Below are 18,543 nucleotides of genomic sequence, written 5' to 3' on the forward strand. Positions count from 1 at the left end.
TGAGATCTTGACTGAATTAGCAGTTGAAGAATGCATCTTACCAGAAGCAGATGGAAAGAAAAAACAGTGTATTTAGTTTATGGTCATTCCCCTGGTTTATGGCCATTTCCTATTTTTAAGGGAAAAAGTTCTGCCAAATCAATTCTTGTCAAACGATAATTAAATTATAGTGATGATTAATCCTGATGTAAATACATTATTTCAGTGTTTAGGGGAGTTATAAATAGTTTAAAGACTTAAGAGACGTTATGAATACATACTTAATCTGGAGTGCATTTGGGAGAGAGAAAATGCCAATTAGATAATTCAGTGACAGTTTATATAGTTTAATTTATCCTTTGTAAATAATGTTTGTTATTATTAGCCTCTGTTGTAGATAGAACTCAGCTAAATCTTTTTGTTGGTGAAAGAATTCCTTATAGTGACATTTATACTGTCCTCTTTAACATCTTCTTTTCTTACTAGAAATCGTAGTTTTACAAAAAAAAAAAAAAAAAAGAGAAAGAAAAAAGAAAAGCAAGTGTTGTCATTTCTAGGCTGTGGAAAAAGAAAATGAAGCAGGAAGGTATTCCCTAGGGTCACTGAACAGGCTGAGAATAAAATCCATGTGTGCAAGGTAGCTCCATATGGTGCCTTAAATGCTGTGGAAGGAATATCCTTTCATGGCACTTTCTACGGCATACATTAAGAAAGTGGGCAAGCAGAGTCAGTGGTTGCGTTATCCTGTGTCTAGTCTGTAACTTTGATAAGAATCCAAAAAATGAGGGGGAGGGAAATGAGAAAATGTGCCATGTGAAAATACCACACTGTTAATTAGAAAAGAGAAGAAATCCCAAGCGTTGCTTTCAGACTATTTTATCTGCTTCAAGGAGAGGTCAGCCCCTTACTGAGTACTGGTGAAAAGATATCCTTAAAGAGGTAACATGTCTTGGTGAAGAGCTGTTAACACTGTTTCTATGCTGCAGAACTTGTTTTTTCCAGCCAGACGCTCTGGTCACCAGTCAGTGCTCCTCAGGAATGTGTTTGGAGGCAACCTTCAGGGAAAGCTCCATTCGGGTTCCAGATTGATGAGGTAAAGCACCAGACCTTAGCATTTCCTTAGTCCATCACAATGGCGCCTGCAACACCTCAGTTCACCACTGTGCTGGCAGATGTATAAAACAAAGTTGGAGGTTAATTTATTGGTAGTGGAGGAAAGAGATCTCTGCTCCCTCATCTGCAGTATTCTATGAATAATATGCTTATGCAAGGTGAAATGCTGAATTTTTCTATGCACCATAATTTACGATGCATTTGCTACTAACAGACAAGGAAGATTTGCCAATTTTCAGTCATACAGGTTATATATCCAAGCTGGAAATAAATATTTTTTGGCTTTTGTGGAAAGGTTCAAATTTATCTGGAAATTAAATGTAAGATAAAGTTATGCAGCACCCGTATATGTAGCCTTTGGGAAAAGAAAAAAGAGAAAAAGATTTATCTTGTCACACTAAAGAAGTAGTTTGCCATTAAAGTAGAGTTGTTTCTAATAAACAAACAAAGAAATCCTGGCAGTAGGCTATTGCCTCTGCCATCCTATGGAGACAAATAGTGAGTGTGTGGAAGTGACAGCCAGTGCTGGGAACATACCAGTATCCCCTCATGCATTTGCATCAATTACACAGAGCACAACACTGTGTCACTGAGGGAGCGTTCTGTGGTGGCCACCAGTGTTTTCCTAGGTGAAAGGGTAATTATTTGGCTGTTAGTTCTTAATTTATTAATAGTCAGCACCAAATGTTAGGGTAAAGGATTATTCCAAACGGAGGATTATTCCAGTGACAGATCAGCTGTGTGGAAGATGTAGTGATTTTGCTGTTGATAAGAAAAGCTATTAGTGTAAAGATAAAGGTCAGTTTGGAATCTGAATGCTGTGGAGTGACATTTAAGAAAAAATGAAAACTGAAATGAAGCTCTGTACTGGTATAACCTGGTACAAGACCTAAGTGTAACTTTAGGTTGCCATTGCAGCTAATCCTTTTGATCATACAAGTTTAATAAAATAAATAGTTGAGAGCCTGATGCAATTTATGTGTAAATCAAAGAATTTCAGACTTTGAGAATTTGGATTGGACCTTGAAAGTCCTCAGACAAAAGCAGATTTTACTAAAGATATATTCAATTATTTATTTATACTGTTTATTTTTCTTTAGAAAGAGACTGATCAACTTTTTGTTGTTTAATTTTGTTTGTTTGTTTTTAATAACAACGTTGGCTTTTGAATGTGAAAGGGCAGACATTTTGCTTTAAAAGCCAGCAGTACAAACACCAGTATTTTTGTGACTGGAATTCCTTGAACCTATAAACTTTTCCTTAACTTACTATGGATGTTGTACGTTCTGCAAGTAGCAGAAACTTGTGTTTCCATCAGATTTTCAAAAGTATGAACTGATAAGGGGAATTTTGGGGAGGGGGTTTCACCTGGAGTAAATTTTCTTTGCAGTGGCTGGTTTGGGGCTGTGTTTGGATTTGTGCTGAACACAGGGTTGATAACACAGAGGTGTTTCTGTTATTGCTGAGCAGGGCTTGCGCAGAGCCAAGGCCTTCTCTGCTTTTTGAAAAGCCACGCTGGTGAGGGAGTTGGGGGTGCCTGGGAGGGCGGGAGGAGACACGGCCAGGACAGGTGACCCCAAATGACCATGGTGTTCCAGACCATGTGATGTCACATTCAGTGTAGAAGAGGGAAGAAGGAGGAAAAGGGGGATATTTGGGGTGATGGTGTTTATCTTCCCAAGTCATCTTTACCTGTGAGGGGACCCTGCTCTCCTGGGGATGGCTGAACTCCTGCCTGCCCTTGGGAAGCAGGGAATTAATTCCTTGTTTTACTTTTTTTGTGGGTATGTCTTTTCCTTTCCCTATTAAACTGTCCTTAGCCCATGAGTTTTCTACCTTTCATTCTTCCCATTCTCTCCCCAGTCCCACTGGTGGGGAAGTGAGCGAGTGGCTGCCTGGAGCTTGGCTGCTGTCTGGGGTTAAACCATGAGAGATGGAAAGGCTTAAAATACACATTTTTGTTTGATACATTATGTCTGAAAAATCAGATCGGCCACTTTATTCAAGTAATATACCTCAAAAAGTTGCTGGGAAACAAAATATTTTTAATATTGTGCTGAACTTAAATATAAAGCACACAAGATTGTATTATGGCTTGTCTAGAGAGACAGCAGGTTCGTTGTGTTCTTTCAGGGGGGACTTTTAAAAGCCAGGATTACTCCTGAAGTACACTTCCCATTAGCCTGCTCACAAAAAGTGTTCCAATGATGTAGCTTTTTTGGATGAAGAAAAACTGTGTTACATGAGCTGACTTGGACTTTACAGATAAAGAAAACCTAACAAGTTTGTTACGCATTTTGCCAAGTGTCTGTAGCATTATTTGTAGGTTACTTGTACGGTGGACAGCTGCATGTGATACGGCATTCACACCTCGCGTGTACAGAGTACACTGCTCCTTAAACCCTTTGGTGCATGGACAAACAGCAAGGGTTTGTTCGGCTTTTCTTACATGAAATGTTTTTGAATTGCAACATCTATAAAATTCACTGAGTGGAACACAGAGAATTGCTTGCCTGCTTCACGTCCTGGGCTCAGTTTATGTTTTCATCAGATTAAATCAGGAATAACTTGGCTAAGACCGAACATCCAAAGTGGAATAAACAAAGCTTTCAAAAATCTAGACTCGAAGGGACAGTCTCATGCTTGGAGTAGAGTTATTTACTAGGTTATTCACCTGAAGAATATTTCAATTTGCTCTTGTTGCTTGTTTTTGTCTTCTGAAATCTGTGTCCATAAGCTAAAATCACAACCCTCGCTGGTAGCTGGCATAAAGGAATTTATTTACTATGTTGCATTAACCTGACAGAAGCAAACTTTTATTCAGTTTTTCTGGAAATATTTGCCTTATTGCATGGAGTGAGCTCAGGAATCTTGCCTTCACATACTATGGGGTATTTTGTTTAGTGACAGATTTATAATAAACTTGAGAGTCTGTATCGGAGATAGTGGGAGAGGAAGTGAAAGATATATGAAAAACATTATTTGATTTTAAAACCGTGGAATTACTTCCTTGTCTAATGAGGAATGTAATGAAATACATTAAGAAGCTGTTGCCTATCCCTGTCTCCTCAAGGCCTGTGGAAGAGAATTGAAGGGGTTTTGCCCTCTTGTAAACACTCAGAGATGATTGCCAGGGCAGGGGGGTCGTTGTGCACAGACCCCACTGAATAATGGGGCGAGGGGGACAGGGATTAGCTGGCTGGGAGGAGGGCAGCACACAGCCAGGAATCCTGGAGTCAACTACAAAGTCTAAACACAGTTCAGTAGGTGCAACTGGAGCACTCCTAAAGTCACTTCTCTTTCATGGGTTCAATGGCTTTGTTTACAATAGCTCCGTGAAACAGACCTTCTTAGGAAACTGGGGCTGGATTTTAAACATGATCTTTAGATGTCCTACATTTCTTGATTGTAAAGTTTTTCCCTAAAATATCCAAATTCTATGTGGTAGGGTAGAAAAAAAAGAATTTCTCTGCTAAAGTTCCATTCTGCAGAAGTTGAATTGACTGGAAAAAGGTGAGTAGTTTGTAAGGTACTGTCTTTCTTGCTGTAGACTAATTTTCACTCTCTTTTTCTCTCCAGTTCTTAGTTTGTATAAAATTTTTAGAGTTATGCTGTTCGGGGACTTTTTAAAAATAACATTATGTTTAATTCCAAAATGTCTGGTAAGTGCTCAGCATGTCTCAGTGCTCAAGGTTCAGTCATGCTTAGCCATTTGCTAACTGCCAATGAAAAACCACAGGGGGTTGGCAAGGTTATTGACAATGCCTTTTGCAGTGTGAGCACAGCAATAATAAACTGGGCATTGCCCTTCATTCTATCTGATTGGAAAAATCACCTGTGAATTTACATGAAACAACAAACCAGCTGCTGTCAAATTGGAGCTCAGCCCACAACCTCATTTACCTGAAATGCTTCTGATGTTCCTAAAACAGTTGGATAACCATAATGTAGGTGATAGCTTGAGAGGGTAAAGGAAATAGGATATAATTCATGTAATGAGACAACTGCATAACTTTCTGTTGCAATTATTCTAAATGATTACATGAAAAAAAAGAGTATTTAACTTGTGGTTTGCTTCACTTAATGCAGTTAAAGAGAAAATAATGGCAGTCTGATACCACGTGGGCAGGAAGTACAGGTCACCTTGATTGCTGGCAGGATAAACAAATCAAAACAGAAGCACAGCTGAGGAAGGGATAAATTTGGAATCCTGCATTAAGGTAGTTTAAGTGCTGGAAAGAATAGCAATTTATTTATTACACAAGGCTTCTGTACATTAATGCAGTTCAGGAATTCCACAGAAGTGATGCTGCCTTCCAAACAGCTTGGCCTTCACGAATCTTTCACTTGGGCAAAGCTGAAAATGTTTTGAGGAGCACTGGTGACATGTGCTTGACTAGTAAGTCTCTCTGTAAGAAGATATCTTTTCATCCACTGGCATACACGTCAACTGCATGAACTGTTAATGGTCAGAAATTTTATTAGGCTGAAAAAAAAGGCCAGGGCAGTCACAAAGACTTGCTTTAAAACCTTGCACTCCACAAAGAATTCCTGTTTTGAATGTAACAACTGCAGCTTCTTTGAAGGCTATTGTTTGATCGTAGTGCTAATTTGTGATCATAACACTCTATTCCCATGAAACAAAATAAAGAGAAGATGTTCCCACAGAACAGGGTATAATGCTTGGAAAAAATATTCCTTTCAGGTAAGCAGAAATGACTCAGATTGATTCAAATGAGTGAAAAGAATAACAGGAACCTGTACAAAACCACTACGGATGCAGAGCCATTATTCTGTTCACTCAGCCTGATGCATTTGCTCTTTGAAAATTATTTTGAGTGCATCAATGAGCATAAATAAACCATATTTTAACTGAAATTTCAATTATCAGCCTAGAAAAACACATCAAAGGTGCTGCTGTATTGCTAATGCTTATAGCACAAAGGTGTGTTTAAAAAGTGAGAAATTCAGTTCTTGAACAGGGTGCTGTCATAGATGTTTGGATTTTTAAACACCAGTGGGACCCTTCTGTTCAAGTGGCTTGACCTGTGTTACTTGGAACAGGCATTTTTGATTAATAAATCATTATGGAACTTGTAATTCCTGCTTGAGCTATAGCAGCTCTATTTAGAAAAAAAGCTGGTTTCTGAAAGAAATATTTCTGGTGCAGAAGAACCTTGAGTATATGGTGCTAATAATTAATTACTGCTGCTGTCTTTTTTCTCTTTTAGTCAGAGTTTTCCTAGCTTTGTCTCTTGGAGATTGCATACTGATTAGGTCTTTTGGTTTTGGATTAAGGGTCTACAGCTTACTAGAAGCTTTTTCGTTGTGCAGATATCTGCTGATCTCTGATGAATTCTCTTCCTCACTGCCAGCTGAAACAGCACAATGATTAGAGCCTTTCCAGGCTTATGGGCAGAAGTCATCTTTCCCACAGTGGGTAACTTGTTGGGAGCTTCTTCTGGGTTTTTATTAGCTAAATATCTGTTAAAGCTGCATTGTACAAGGTGTAATTTCAGTGCTTTGCATTGATTCACTCTCATCACTGTATCTCCTCAGGATTTTTGATGTTTGTATAGAACAAGTTTTGCTCTAGGAATTTATTTTCTGGTTTTTACTAATCATTACATTCAAATAGTGTAATTATTTGTGTGTTTTTTAGGCTGTGGGTGAGGTTGCCGTCTTGAAAGAGATCTGCATCTTTTGTTCTTAGGCATTAATTTGTATTTGATAATATTAGCATTCAAGTGGATTAGCTGGCTTGTGTAACTGATATGGCCCAAGTCAATGACTTCTGTTACAGAGAGTTTGCTACCAGTGATATTATATCTATCTATTTTCTTTCCAGTCATTGATAAAAATAGCAGCACTGGCCCAAAGTCTCTGAGACTACTGAAAATATCCCTCATAAATAATTCCACATTAACATATTTTTTTGTGATCTCTCTTCACTGGTTTTCAGCCTTTGTGGTGAACCTCATTAATTTTTGTAGACTGACAAATGTCACTATAGAAATGCCATGCTTTAAAGAAAATGTCGTGCAGTCCCATTTGTTACAGACCATGGCTGGTGTCAGCCCCGTTACCTTATCAATTGTGTTTGTAGCATGTATTTTAAAAAGTTTGTCAAGCTCTACTTTCCACATAGCTGTGTTGGTTATTGTTAATTACCCTGCTATCTTTTTTAGTCCTCTGTGCACAGACTATCTTGTCATGATTTAGCTTTGCACTGATGTTTATCTGTCTATCCTGTAGTTAATTGGAGCATCTACTACTCACCATTTTAAGGTTCACATGTTGCTTTGTGAGTGGTAGTGTAGAAAGCATTTCCCCTTCATGGTCAGGGAGTAGTATTTAATTTCTTTCCACTACATCTATGATTGTGGGAACCTAAGGGCTGGAAAACGAACTAAGAACAAGGAAATGCAAAACCAAACCAGAGCTGAAGGACTGAGACAACCAGAGCTATATCTTTATTAGTAAATGGAGTGGCTGCAATTCCCTTCCAAAGGCCTCATGTGATCAGAACGAAATGTTAATACAGACACACTCCAGGATGATGGTGTTTGGCCTTCACAAACTGGCTGTGGGTTTTGGATTCTCTGCTGTATAAAATATGGCTGAGTTACCATGCTGATATCTTTGTGCAGTGGTCTCTGAATGCAGGCAGTGACCCACATTGCCTTGGGAGAACAGTCTCCTGGCATGTATTAAATGTCCTCACGGATATACTGGCATGGTGCATTCAGAAGGAAGGGAGTTGCTTCAAAAGGAAGGTACCAGTTCACATTTCTGCTCTTCTGTGTGAGAGGCATTGTGTTACCAAATACACCAAGTGGGTTTGGATCCCTCTGAATTCTGTATGTAAAAAAATCACTTATTCTGTGATTTACAGTCAAGTTCAAATGTTCTGAGAATGAACTTTAGCTTGAAATATCTCTCTCTTATTCCTTTTACTGGATGAGAATAGTCGTGGCATGTTTTTCAATCCCATACCAAAACAAATTTTCTTATGGAAGTTGAGGTACATCTTGAATACTTTATGAGCTGATTATTTATTTATGGCAGTTATGGTTTCATTAAAAATGGCACTACCTGCTGGGCAGCACAACTATGCTTTTAACAGTTTTTATCAGGTTGTTAAAATTACACAGATGATGAATATTTCAATAGTGAGAAAGAGCAAACCATTTAACAAACTACATTGGTTCGAGAATCTTATGCTACCTAAAATGGCAATGCCTGTTAATTTGTGTAAATAAACAAAACTGCTTATTAAGAAGGGGAAATTAAGGTTTCCCAAAGCAACTTCAGCAAGTCAGAAAGGTGACTTTTTTGGAAAACCAAATCAGTGTTAAGAGATCACTTCGGTCTGCACTGAACACAGCAAAATGAATGTTTTCAAAGCAGCAGATCTAACCAGAGGGAAAACTAAACATCTTGATGATGTTATTATTCCCTCCAACCCCAGTCAATAATGTGACTAGTGTACACTGGTAAAAATGATGAGCTATAGGTATGGCTAGCCTACTTGTTTTTTATTGAATATAATTTGATTTGTGAGCATTGGTTGTAATTAGAACATGAATTTTTGTTCATGAATTTGCTTAGTGTAGTTTTAAGGATTTCCACTTGGTGGAGCTTTATGATTGAATTTTTAATATATAAAATTGTAAATATTTGTGATTCAGACTTAATAACTTCTCCACTGTAATGAAACAAAATAAATTTGAGAAAATGAAGTGAAGAGTAAATTTTAGGTGTTTATTGTTCCCTTTCACTTGAATCTTGCATCAAACAATGATGTTTTTTACAAGGTATCATTATGCTGCTTGAGACATCATTTAATATCATTAGTTTTAATAATTTGAAAACAGGGCAGCATGATAGCTCTAATAGGTACTGATATGTATATTCTATTCACAAGTTGATGTTTCCCCTCTCTAAATATGTATAGGTATACATATACATATATATATATATTTTTAAGAAACTCCTACATTTTTAGTTAAACTAGTGAAACAGTGTAAAATTACCTTTTATTCTTACCATATAGGAGTTTATTAAATTCTGAAGGATCCTAAAGAATTTTAGGAAACACTTTCTCAGAATAAAATGCCTGAAAAAATAGAAGACTTTTCACTAGAATGTAGGGAGGGACAATATGTAAGATTTCTGTGCCAAGAAGGACTCCAAACTAGACTGCACAAGCCAGAGGACTGGACCAAGTATCTTTTTGAGACCCCTTTCAGCCTAAATTATTCTGTGATTCTGTAAAGAAAACTTTTAACTGTGAATTGTGATAACAGACACATGGCCACTAACTTGATGGCCTCTGTTTTTGGGGTGATTGATTTGTTAAGTGGAAGATTTTGGAACAAGTACCATTTTGATAGCACTGAGGAAGAATGGGTAATTTCGTTTATAAATGAGGAGAGGGATGTCTCCTGGGAGCAGTTAATATGCAGTAGGTGATAGCATTGCTTTACCCATCATCAAAATATATCTGCATAACATGTAGCAACATTTCAACACTCAAGGCAGGTCATGAACAAGGTCCTCCACATGTTTTTGCAACCTACATGAGAATTGCTGTGAAAGATTTCAGCTCCCCCTCCTGTATATTACAGATAATTTGGAGAGAATTTTACTGCTTGCATCTTTCCACCCCAGGCTTCCCATCAATTTTTCCCATTTTCCAAGAGATTCTTCCACTCCTTGTGTTACTGATTCAGTCTAGTCTCTCATTCCCCAGACTTCTGAGTTGTTACCTTGTCTTCTCTGAATTTAGTATTATTTTTCTCAGATAGTGTTTTGGATTATTTTTGATATTTTCAGTATAAATTAAAAAGATTACTTTTTTCACTGTGAATACCAGCAAAAGGACAAAGGAAAATTTAATGCTCTGTATAATTTACAGTTATAAATCTGACTAGATATTCTCTTTGTTTCTTTTCCTTAGCCCTGTTCGTCTCTAAGGTGGTAAAAATGTGTATATATATCCAAGAATTAAAATAAAAACCTAAACAAGCAAGCAAAACCATCCCCCCAAAAAAGCACCCCCACCAAAAAACCCCAACCAAACCAAAAAACCAAACAGAAATATACAAGTTTGGGTTGTTCTTGTCCTAATCTTTAAAAATTAAGAATTACTGTTTCCAAATATTCTTGGCTTTAAAATCTGAAGTAATATATTAGGAAGGAGGGAAAATAATTATCAAAAAAATTTAATCGCTGCTTTAAAATCGTAACTTTCAATTGTGAGATAGAAACATCAGCTGCAAACACGAGAAATCTCTGCAGCAGGTAGCGGACCTCCCCCAAATTCTGAGTGGATAGGAAAATGTCTTGGCAGGTTGAGAGAGAGCCTGGATGTCTGACAGCCATTGTCTGAATGTCACCCAGTGATCGAGCAAACCGAAAAGGAAACCAGGTCATCTTGACTGGGGCTGCGCTCGGTGCCACACAGATGCAGCTTGACTGTCTCTGAAAGAAATCCGTTCCGACCCTCGGGCGGAGCAGCCGCGTTCGTACGCCGGGCTCGCCGTGCTGATGAGCCCTGCTGGGCACCACGGCGCTGCCTGGACCTTCCCGTGCCTCCGGGTGCCCGCAGCGCCAAGCACACTAAACTCCTGCACTCCCTTTTTCCCTGCATCAACTAGACTGGGGTGCTTTTTTCTGGTTTTTTTTTTTTTTTTTCCCCCCCTAAAAAAAGGGATGGATTTTTAAAATGCTTAGAATGTTCCTAATGAATTTTTAATGTTTTTCCTGTTATGCTGCCTTCCAGCTTTACCAGTCCAGAATGCAGGAAAAGAAAAAAAAGTGTAAGTGGAATAGCTGACAAAAGGGATCCCGAGGGAGAATATTGAGAGGAATAAATAGCTTTTGAGGCCAAACTTCTGTTTATAAAATATACATCTACAGGACCATCATGTGTACATTTATGTGCTGTTATGTATTTCTATATGTAAGCATGTAGTTCAAGATACAGATAAATATTTTATAAATGTTGGAATTAAAAGCCATTGCTAGGGTGATCTGTGGGAGATAGAAACACTTTTCTAATCTTTCTCTGCTCTCCTCATGCTTCTGAACTGCTTTGAAGATACCCAAGTGTGATTCTTCCCCAGGCATTGTTAATGTGGCTGAAGAACAGGCAGTTTTGCTGACTGCATAAATAGGGATTGGTTTGCCTGAAATTTCTAATATTTTAGAAATAATTTCAGGTATTGAGTCCTGTTCAAGGGGCAAAAGTCTACTATCAATCAATGTATCATACCAACTAGTTTCCCAATAAGTTTTGAAATCCTCTTCAGTTGCTGACCTGTGAACTGAGAATAATTGAAGAAGGTGGTGCTTGCAAAGGGATGTTTCTTCTTCGCTGTGCTGTTTTTCATGCTGCTATTGAACTTACGAAAGCAGAGTAGAATCCCTATGTTCTGGAGTTTCACTTTCTGTGATGTCCTAAGGCGTAATCCAGCTCAATTTTCCAGTCAGGACAGATGAAAAACAGAGTTCTAGCAAAGTCTAGGGACCTGTGTGATCCGCAGACACGAAGCCATGATCAGAGAAGTAACCACACACATATTGTTTCGAGTATCTACTTAGTACACTCTGAGCAGTCTCTCAGTGAAGGTGGCTGGGGATCTACTACCTCCTGCTGATTCCCCTGGCTCCAAATTTGAGCCCTGAAAGAGTTTCAGGCAGCATTACTGTGGACTTTGCCTCTTCATTATTGGTGTGTATGTGCAATAGCTTCAGAAACTAATGCCAGAACAGCTATTCCAAGAGCATCTAGATTCCACTGGGTGTGATATGTAGCATTGGGATCTTGGCAGAAAGAACTCACTAGATGAGATGTGCATCCTTACTTCATGCAGGCTTTTGTGCCCATGTTGAATTTAGTGCCAGTGCTATCATTAACCAAATTGGGGTTGTAATAGCTGAAGAGATGATGCAGGAAGAAGTGCAGTGGATACTTTTAGGTGGTTGTACAAGTAGTCTGTGACAGAAGTAAAGCTGAAGCTGGAGCCAAGTTGCAGCAGAAGATCCATCCTGCTTCCTAGGACTGCTTTATGAAGATGTGTATGGGTTCAAAGGTGAGTGCCTCATGCAAGGTGCTCAGTCTGATGTTTGGGATCTGGTCTTTCTGCTGAGATACGTATCACTTGGGCAATCATGAGGAAGCAGTTCTATGTGTGAATGGGGCAGTACTGCCAGTCTTGAATATTTGAAAACTCTCAGTTTTGGGTTTTTAAACAAAATCATTAGACTCATCTGAAAATATAAAAATATCACCACATTTTTCTATTTTGGATTTAACTTTTCCTGTCGTGTAGGCTTTTGTTGTGTGTCTGATTCAAAGATGAGTCTTGATCTATATACCTGTGCTGGTCTTGGCTGGAATAGAGTTAATTTTCTTCATAGTGGCTGGTTTGGGGCTGTACTTTGGATTGGTGTTGGAAGTACTTTTGATAATACTGGGGATTTTTTGTATTGCTGAGCAGAGTTTACACAAAGTCAAGGCCTTTTCTGCCTCTTACTCCCTGCACCAGCGAGGAGATGGGGGAGCACAAGGAATTAGGAGGGGGCACGGCTAGGACAGCTGACTCCAACCAACCCAGGGATATTCCAGACCTTATGGCCTCATGCTCAGTATATGAAGTGAGAGAAAGAAGAAGGAAATGTGTGTGTGGAGAAATTCAGAGTGATGGGATTTGTCTTCCCAAGTCACCCTTATGTGTGATGGAGCCCTGGTTTTCTGGGAATGGTTGAACACCTGCCTGCCCCTGGGAAATGGCGAATGAGTTCTTTGTTTAACTGTGCTTTTGTGTGTGTGGCTTCTGCTTTACCTATAAAACTGTTTTTATCTCAACAGTTTTCTCATTTACTCTTTTAATTCTCTCCCCATCACACTAAGGGGGGAGTGAGCAAGTGACTCTCTGAGGTTTGGTTGTTTGAAGTAAAACCACCACAACACCCTGAGTGTCTGAAAATGAAGATGTTGCTCTGTCTTTGCCTCTGCTCCATGACTTATTCTACTGCTTTTCCCAGTCTTAGACCTTTCCCCATCTCCATCCCTTTTTTTTTTTTTTTTTTTTTTTTTGCAATTCCAACTATTCCAACTTCTTTGTTGGTGGGAAATAGTAAATAGTTGGGGTGTTGCACTTTGGCTGTACTTATGCCTTGTCAGTGCTGCTGCAGTTCTTGGTCAGATGACATAATGGGAGTGCTGGTGCAGCTGTTGCCTGCACTTGGTGTGAAACTGCTGTGCCAAGACTCTGTTGCCTACAGTTGCTACCTCAAAAATCTACACCCAGCCATAATACTCTGAGAAATGTCAAGAAATTGGTGTCCCTGCCCATGAATGAGGATATTTCTAAGGAGTTGCAATGCAGTGCGCTGCTGTTTGATATAAAGGCAGAAGCTGGGCACTGTGCTTCAGCATGGCAAGGCTTTAGGGCAGGGGGTACCAACAGTAACAAAGGCAAGCTGGCAATGGAGGAGATAGGCTTTAGCCTGCCTTTGATAGAGCAGAAGGTGGGGTGCAGTGACATAACAGAAGGACAAGGTTTTAATCTGGAAAGACAAATCTCAGGGCGTTGCTTGGGTTAATTCTGCAAAATGCTGCATGTGGTGGGATCACACCTGGAATAGGTTATTAGGAATGATTTACAAGGCTTAAACAGAGTCCGGGAGCAGAGGTAAGAGCACCTGTATCTGAAGACTTGAGGAATGCCAAGCTCTGGTTTTGGTGGCCTGACGTGTTATGCTAGCCCCAATTACCAAGCCTACAGGTGTGCTGTTTGCTTACCACAGAGGCTGTGTTGGTTGTTCACTTATTTTTTTCCTTATAAAAGAAGAATTGCCATAGCAACTATGTGGTATGTGGTACAGATTTTTGGTCCTCTGAAGGTTGATTATATAACTGTGATGTGAAAACTTAAGAGTCTCTTTGCTCTTCAGATAATGGAGCAACATTCCTGTAAATAAAATTACTGCCTTTTTTTTATATTGTTTTCCTGAACAGTGGTACAGACTTTAATTTCCTAGTTTGTTCCATGTATAACTCTTTGCTTGTTTTACCGTTTGTATTATCCTTAATCAGCCAGTTAGGAAAGGAGTCAGAATCCGGGATTTTTACTGGTGTTCTGCTGATATCAGCTGCAGCTAAGGAGCTCCCACAGATTTAATGGAAAATATGTAACTCAAAGGTGGGATTGGTTATTAAGAATTGCAGAAATTAACAGAATCCACATCATAAATCAGCATTTTTTTCATAAAATGCTGTCATATTTTGGACTGCATTTCCTTTCTTTTCTTACAGCAGTTTAACTTTTTATCAAAAGCAGAACTTTAGGAAGTGAGCAAAAGCAATTTTGTCTAAATAAGCTTTTGCAAACTCAAAAGTGTATTCGAAGGCTTCATAACTTAATAATATAAATTACTGGTTGGCATACAAACTAAGATTAACACATTTAAATACTTATAATAATTAACATAGATCCATAGAGGAAGTTGAAGGAGGAATTACGTGATGCTGATGAGCTATTTATACTCTTCTATGTGAGCTTTGTGTTGAAAAATATCTTAATTTTTTTTTATTCAGTTGTACCTGGGCAGAGAATGCAGTCTGGAGGCATTACGAATATTTTTAAAATGCAATTTGCTTTCAATTGGTGCACCTTGCTTCTTAAGCAATGACTCATTGAGGTTTGGCATGCTCTTTTTGTTGGAGATTGCATAAAATGTGTGAACATTTCAAACTTTAAGAATCAATGGAGAAAGAGGACACAGAACCTTTGCGCAGGCCATCTGTCAGAAGGGCTTCCTTGGGCTTCTGTCCCAGGAAAACACATTGCCTGCTGCTTTGAGTAGATTTGCAGGAGACAAAAGCTGGGTGATGGTGTAGAGGACAGAGCAGGGCAGCAATGCTGGTGACAGGGAATGGTGTGTCACACCTAACTTCCAATTTAGCACAGATGCTTTCCAATATCCCATGGAGTAGTAATGCTTTGGTAACATTGCTTTGGCATTCAACAAGTTTTAGGTCTAGCCAGTGTTAACCACTGAGGAAAAAAAAAATTGGTCTGTGTTTGAGATTTCTGCTCCAGGTTTTTGTTTTAAAATGAGAAATATTGCCTGTAGAAAGCTTCTTCAGTGCTTCATTATCACCAGATCCGGTGGCTGCCCCATCTACACAGGTATATCCAGACAGGAATGCCTATAAATATTAACAAATGAAGCATGTCTGAGGTCAGGGAGAAGTACCAATTGATTTAGAGTTAAGAAAATTCATAGGAGGACTAGTTTCTAATTTGTGCTAATATCGTCAGTCTCTGAAAGAATTGGGAAATTTTTATCTGTTGACTCACAGTTTTCTGCTTTAGCAAGAGATTGCTCTTTCTCATTTATGATTTTTTCTTCCCTTTCTGCCTTTGCTTTCATACCTGTTTCACGTCCATACAGGACATTGCAGGACTGTGTTGCAATTTCATAGTTAGGTTGAATTAAATACCATATATCATATATAAATATACAATATATTTAAAAATATAAAAATGTAATATATAAAAAGTATATCTATGAATTACATTTAAATATAAATATTTATAAAATATAAATATAAACACGAGTAGATAATTGCATTTTTAGGTATCAATTTGAACCTACACATTTTGAAAGAGTAAATTTGAATCCCCAGGAGTAAGAGTTTTAAGATCTTTTTTGTATGCTGGTTATCTTTTTTCTTTTAGCTGCAGTATCTGTGCATTTAATAACCGAACAAGTAAAATATCTGATATATAAAAGGTAGCATTTTTAACACCATGAATGAACTAATGCTTACCCAGCAGAACTGCAAGACATTTGGATACATAGGACTTCGAGTTAATGATGTAGAAATTGTATATATGCACTGCCTGAAAATCAGGCTAAATGGCATTGGGTCCCTTTTTGCATAGAAATGGAGAGAAAATTAGTTTATTTTCCAGATTTTGAGGTATTTTGTAGGTATTTTGTTAACTGTAGTGATTGCATCTCAGAAAGCATTAGTAAATAATTAAATAAAATAAAAGTCTTTTGCATGCTACTAATGAAGTTTTTTGTTGCATGCTTGGGGACTACTTTAAAATATTCCACTAAGGACTATGTATAATTTGTTCTTCATATGTCATTTTTTGGTGTTAAGTGAGAAGTTTTACTAGGATAAACACAAACTAGAAGAGCTATTACATGAACTGTTGCTGCTGTAAAAGTCATATTGCTAATTGTATATGATACATTATTTTTATTTAGAATATGGAATGCATTACTAAGATAAGAATGTGACTTGCTGTGTCCTTGTTAGGTATATTTTTTTTTCCTGCTTTCCTTGGTCAAGTTTTAGTCAGATGATTCTTGATTTCCATGGCTTTTAAATTCCAGGTATGAACAGTAAAAGTTTTTTCCCTTCAGCTTTTTGCTGCTATTTAATGAACTGTAGATCTGATGTATTGGTGGCGGAACAAATTAATTATTTTTATCAATGATCAATTTTCTTATTTTCCTTTTATATGTTTTGGACAAAGTACTGTAATTTGTCTCTTAAAGCTAATGCAAGGTTGTTTGTTAGGATATGAAAATGCAGAAATAGGATATGAGTTTTCTTTAATATCTTGAATTGAAGGCTGTTCAAATATGTATTATGAATTATGATGTTACTTTATTGATGTGTTCCAGCCCTCATATGTAGTTTAGATTTTGTCTTTATTCTGTCTAGATTCATTACTCATATGTAAAATTGTTCCTTGAATAGTGATCTTCCTGGGATTAGATGTGTGTAGGGAGTCCTAGTGCACATCTTGGGAAGAGAAGAGAGGTTTATTCAGTTTTGGCTTTGTTTAGTTACGAAATATGAGAGGGATTTTCATTCTCCTCTGATGGATTTTATGAGCTCACACTATGTTGGTCTGGAATGAAATTAACTCACAGGGTGGTAAAACTGGAGAATATTGTATTACTGAATATTACAGATGCTCAGATGAGGGAGCTATTGGCCTAGAGACGCACTGGTACTTGAGAAAGCTTGGAAAAATATTCTATTTAGAGACTACTCTGCTTATATGTCATTTTCTGTATTTATCTGACCTTTTGCTCATTCTTTATTACTAGGGCAATTTACATAAAATAGGATCTATGCCATTTATGAGTTCATGTGCTCCTGCTGCTTATTCTTCCCTCGAAGTTCTAATCCTTTGTGGCATTTCACCCCAAAGCACTTTACAGTAATTGCTAATTGATATAAAAGGATCACTTCATCCACCCCTGACATGTAGCACCTCAGTAGTGAAACTCAGAAGCTGTTTAACAGTGAGCAGTAGGACTACATAACAATTTTAGTAGGGGAAAAAAAAATCCCATCAGCCTGAAAATGTACAGGCTATTTACATAGTCAGAAATTAGCTGCAATATCCATTTCAGGACTGCGTTAGGATATCAGAGTTCATATCCCTGGGCTTCAAAAGAGAGACCCTTGGTCACAAGAAGAGGACAGAATGGCTGCATTACATTTTATTCAGAAACCAGCACCTCTGGGAATTTATTACTCTTGGAATTCAGTATGTTTTCACATAGCTTGTGAATTGGATCAGCAGAGACTTGGAGGAAAGGATTTTGCTTTACAGGATCACAGTCTCGGTGTACTGTGGCTTTTGGGGTTACTCTGAGAGTTCTCAGGATACAGCTGCTAGTTTGGCATGTAAATAGTGGCATTGTGGAGTTGGGTGAATGAATGCCTGTAAAGAAAGGTTGTTTCACACAGGCTTGGGCTGGGAACGGCAGCCAGAAAGGGGAGTAAGCTCCAGGAAAAGTCCTCAAGAAGTCCTCAGAGAGTAATGTGTGCTTTCCAAAACTCAGCCTTGAAGTATGGTAACCTCCATGGCTGCAGAAGAGCTGTGTCTGTCCAGGAGGTACAAAGGTGATTTTTAATTTATTGGAATAGGCCATAAAGAGAGATCACATAGAACAAACCTGGCAGGCTATCAAAAGACCTGCTTGAAAAACTAGGAGAAAAGAGCCACGGCAAGTGCAGCAGAGTTGCTAAGATGTGGATTAATAACTGAGGTTGGTGTAGATGCTGCTACTTAAAATAAGGAGATAGATAGCTTTCTTTCATGGTGTACCACCTAGCTGGTCTCATGGCTGCATGACAGGTTTGATAGCACATTTGCCCCACTTGTTGGATTCACTATTATTTATGCCCATATTACCTGTGTACTCCTGAGTGATTTCATTAATTTGCTGTATAACTATGTAGCAGTCAGTGGCATTTAATTTATTTTAGTGATTTATGTCTACCATTTAAAAAAGAAAACCTGTACAAAGCTTTGAGTGACATGATGGTAATTAAATTTTAAATAACTATAAATTAAAATATAACTGCAAGTTAAAGTTAACTATCAGTTAAAAATA

At 38.1% G+C, this 18,543-nt stretch overlaps 1 long non-coding RNA gene across 1 annotated transcript in view; it reads left to right on the forward strand.

Annotated features, from left to right (window-relative positions):
- The first annotated feature begins 701 nt into the window (after positions 1–701).
- Positions 702–18,543, forward strand: part of LOC116445942 — a 77,453-nt gene continuing 59,611 nt past the window's right edge. The window contains exon 1 of the long non-coding RNA XR_004240960.1: positions 702–1,072. This is a non-coding gene — a long non-coding RNA (uncharacterized LOC116445942). The remainder of the gene's footprint in view (positions 1,073–18,543) is intronic.

This window comes from Corvus moneduloides, chromosome 6, assembly GCF_009650955.1.
Source record: "Corvus moneduloides isolate bCorMon1 chromosome 6, bCorMon1.pri, whole genome shotgun sequence".
Taxonomy (NCBI): Eukaryota; Metazoa; Chordata; class Aves; order Passeriformes; family Corvidae; genus Corvus; species Corvus moneduloides.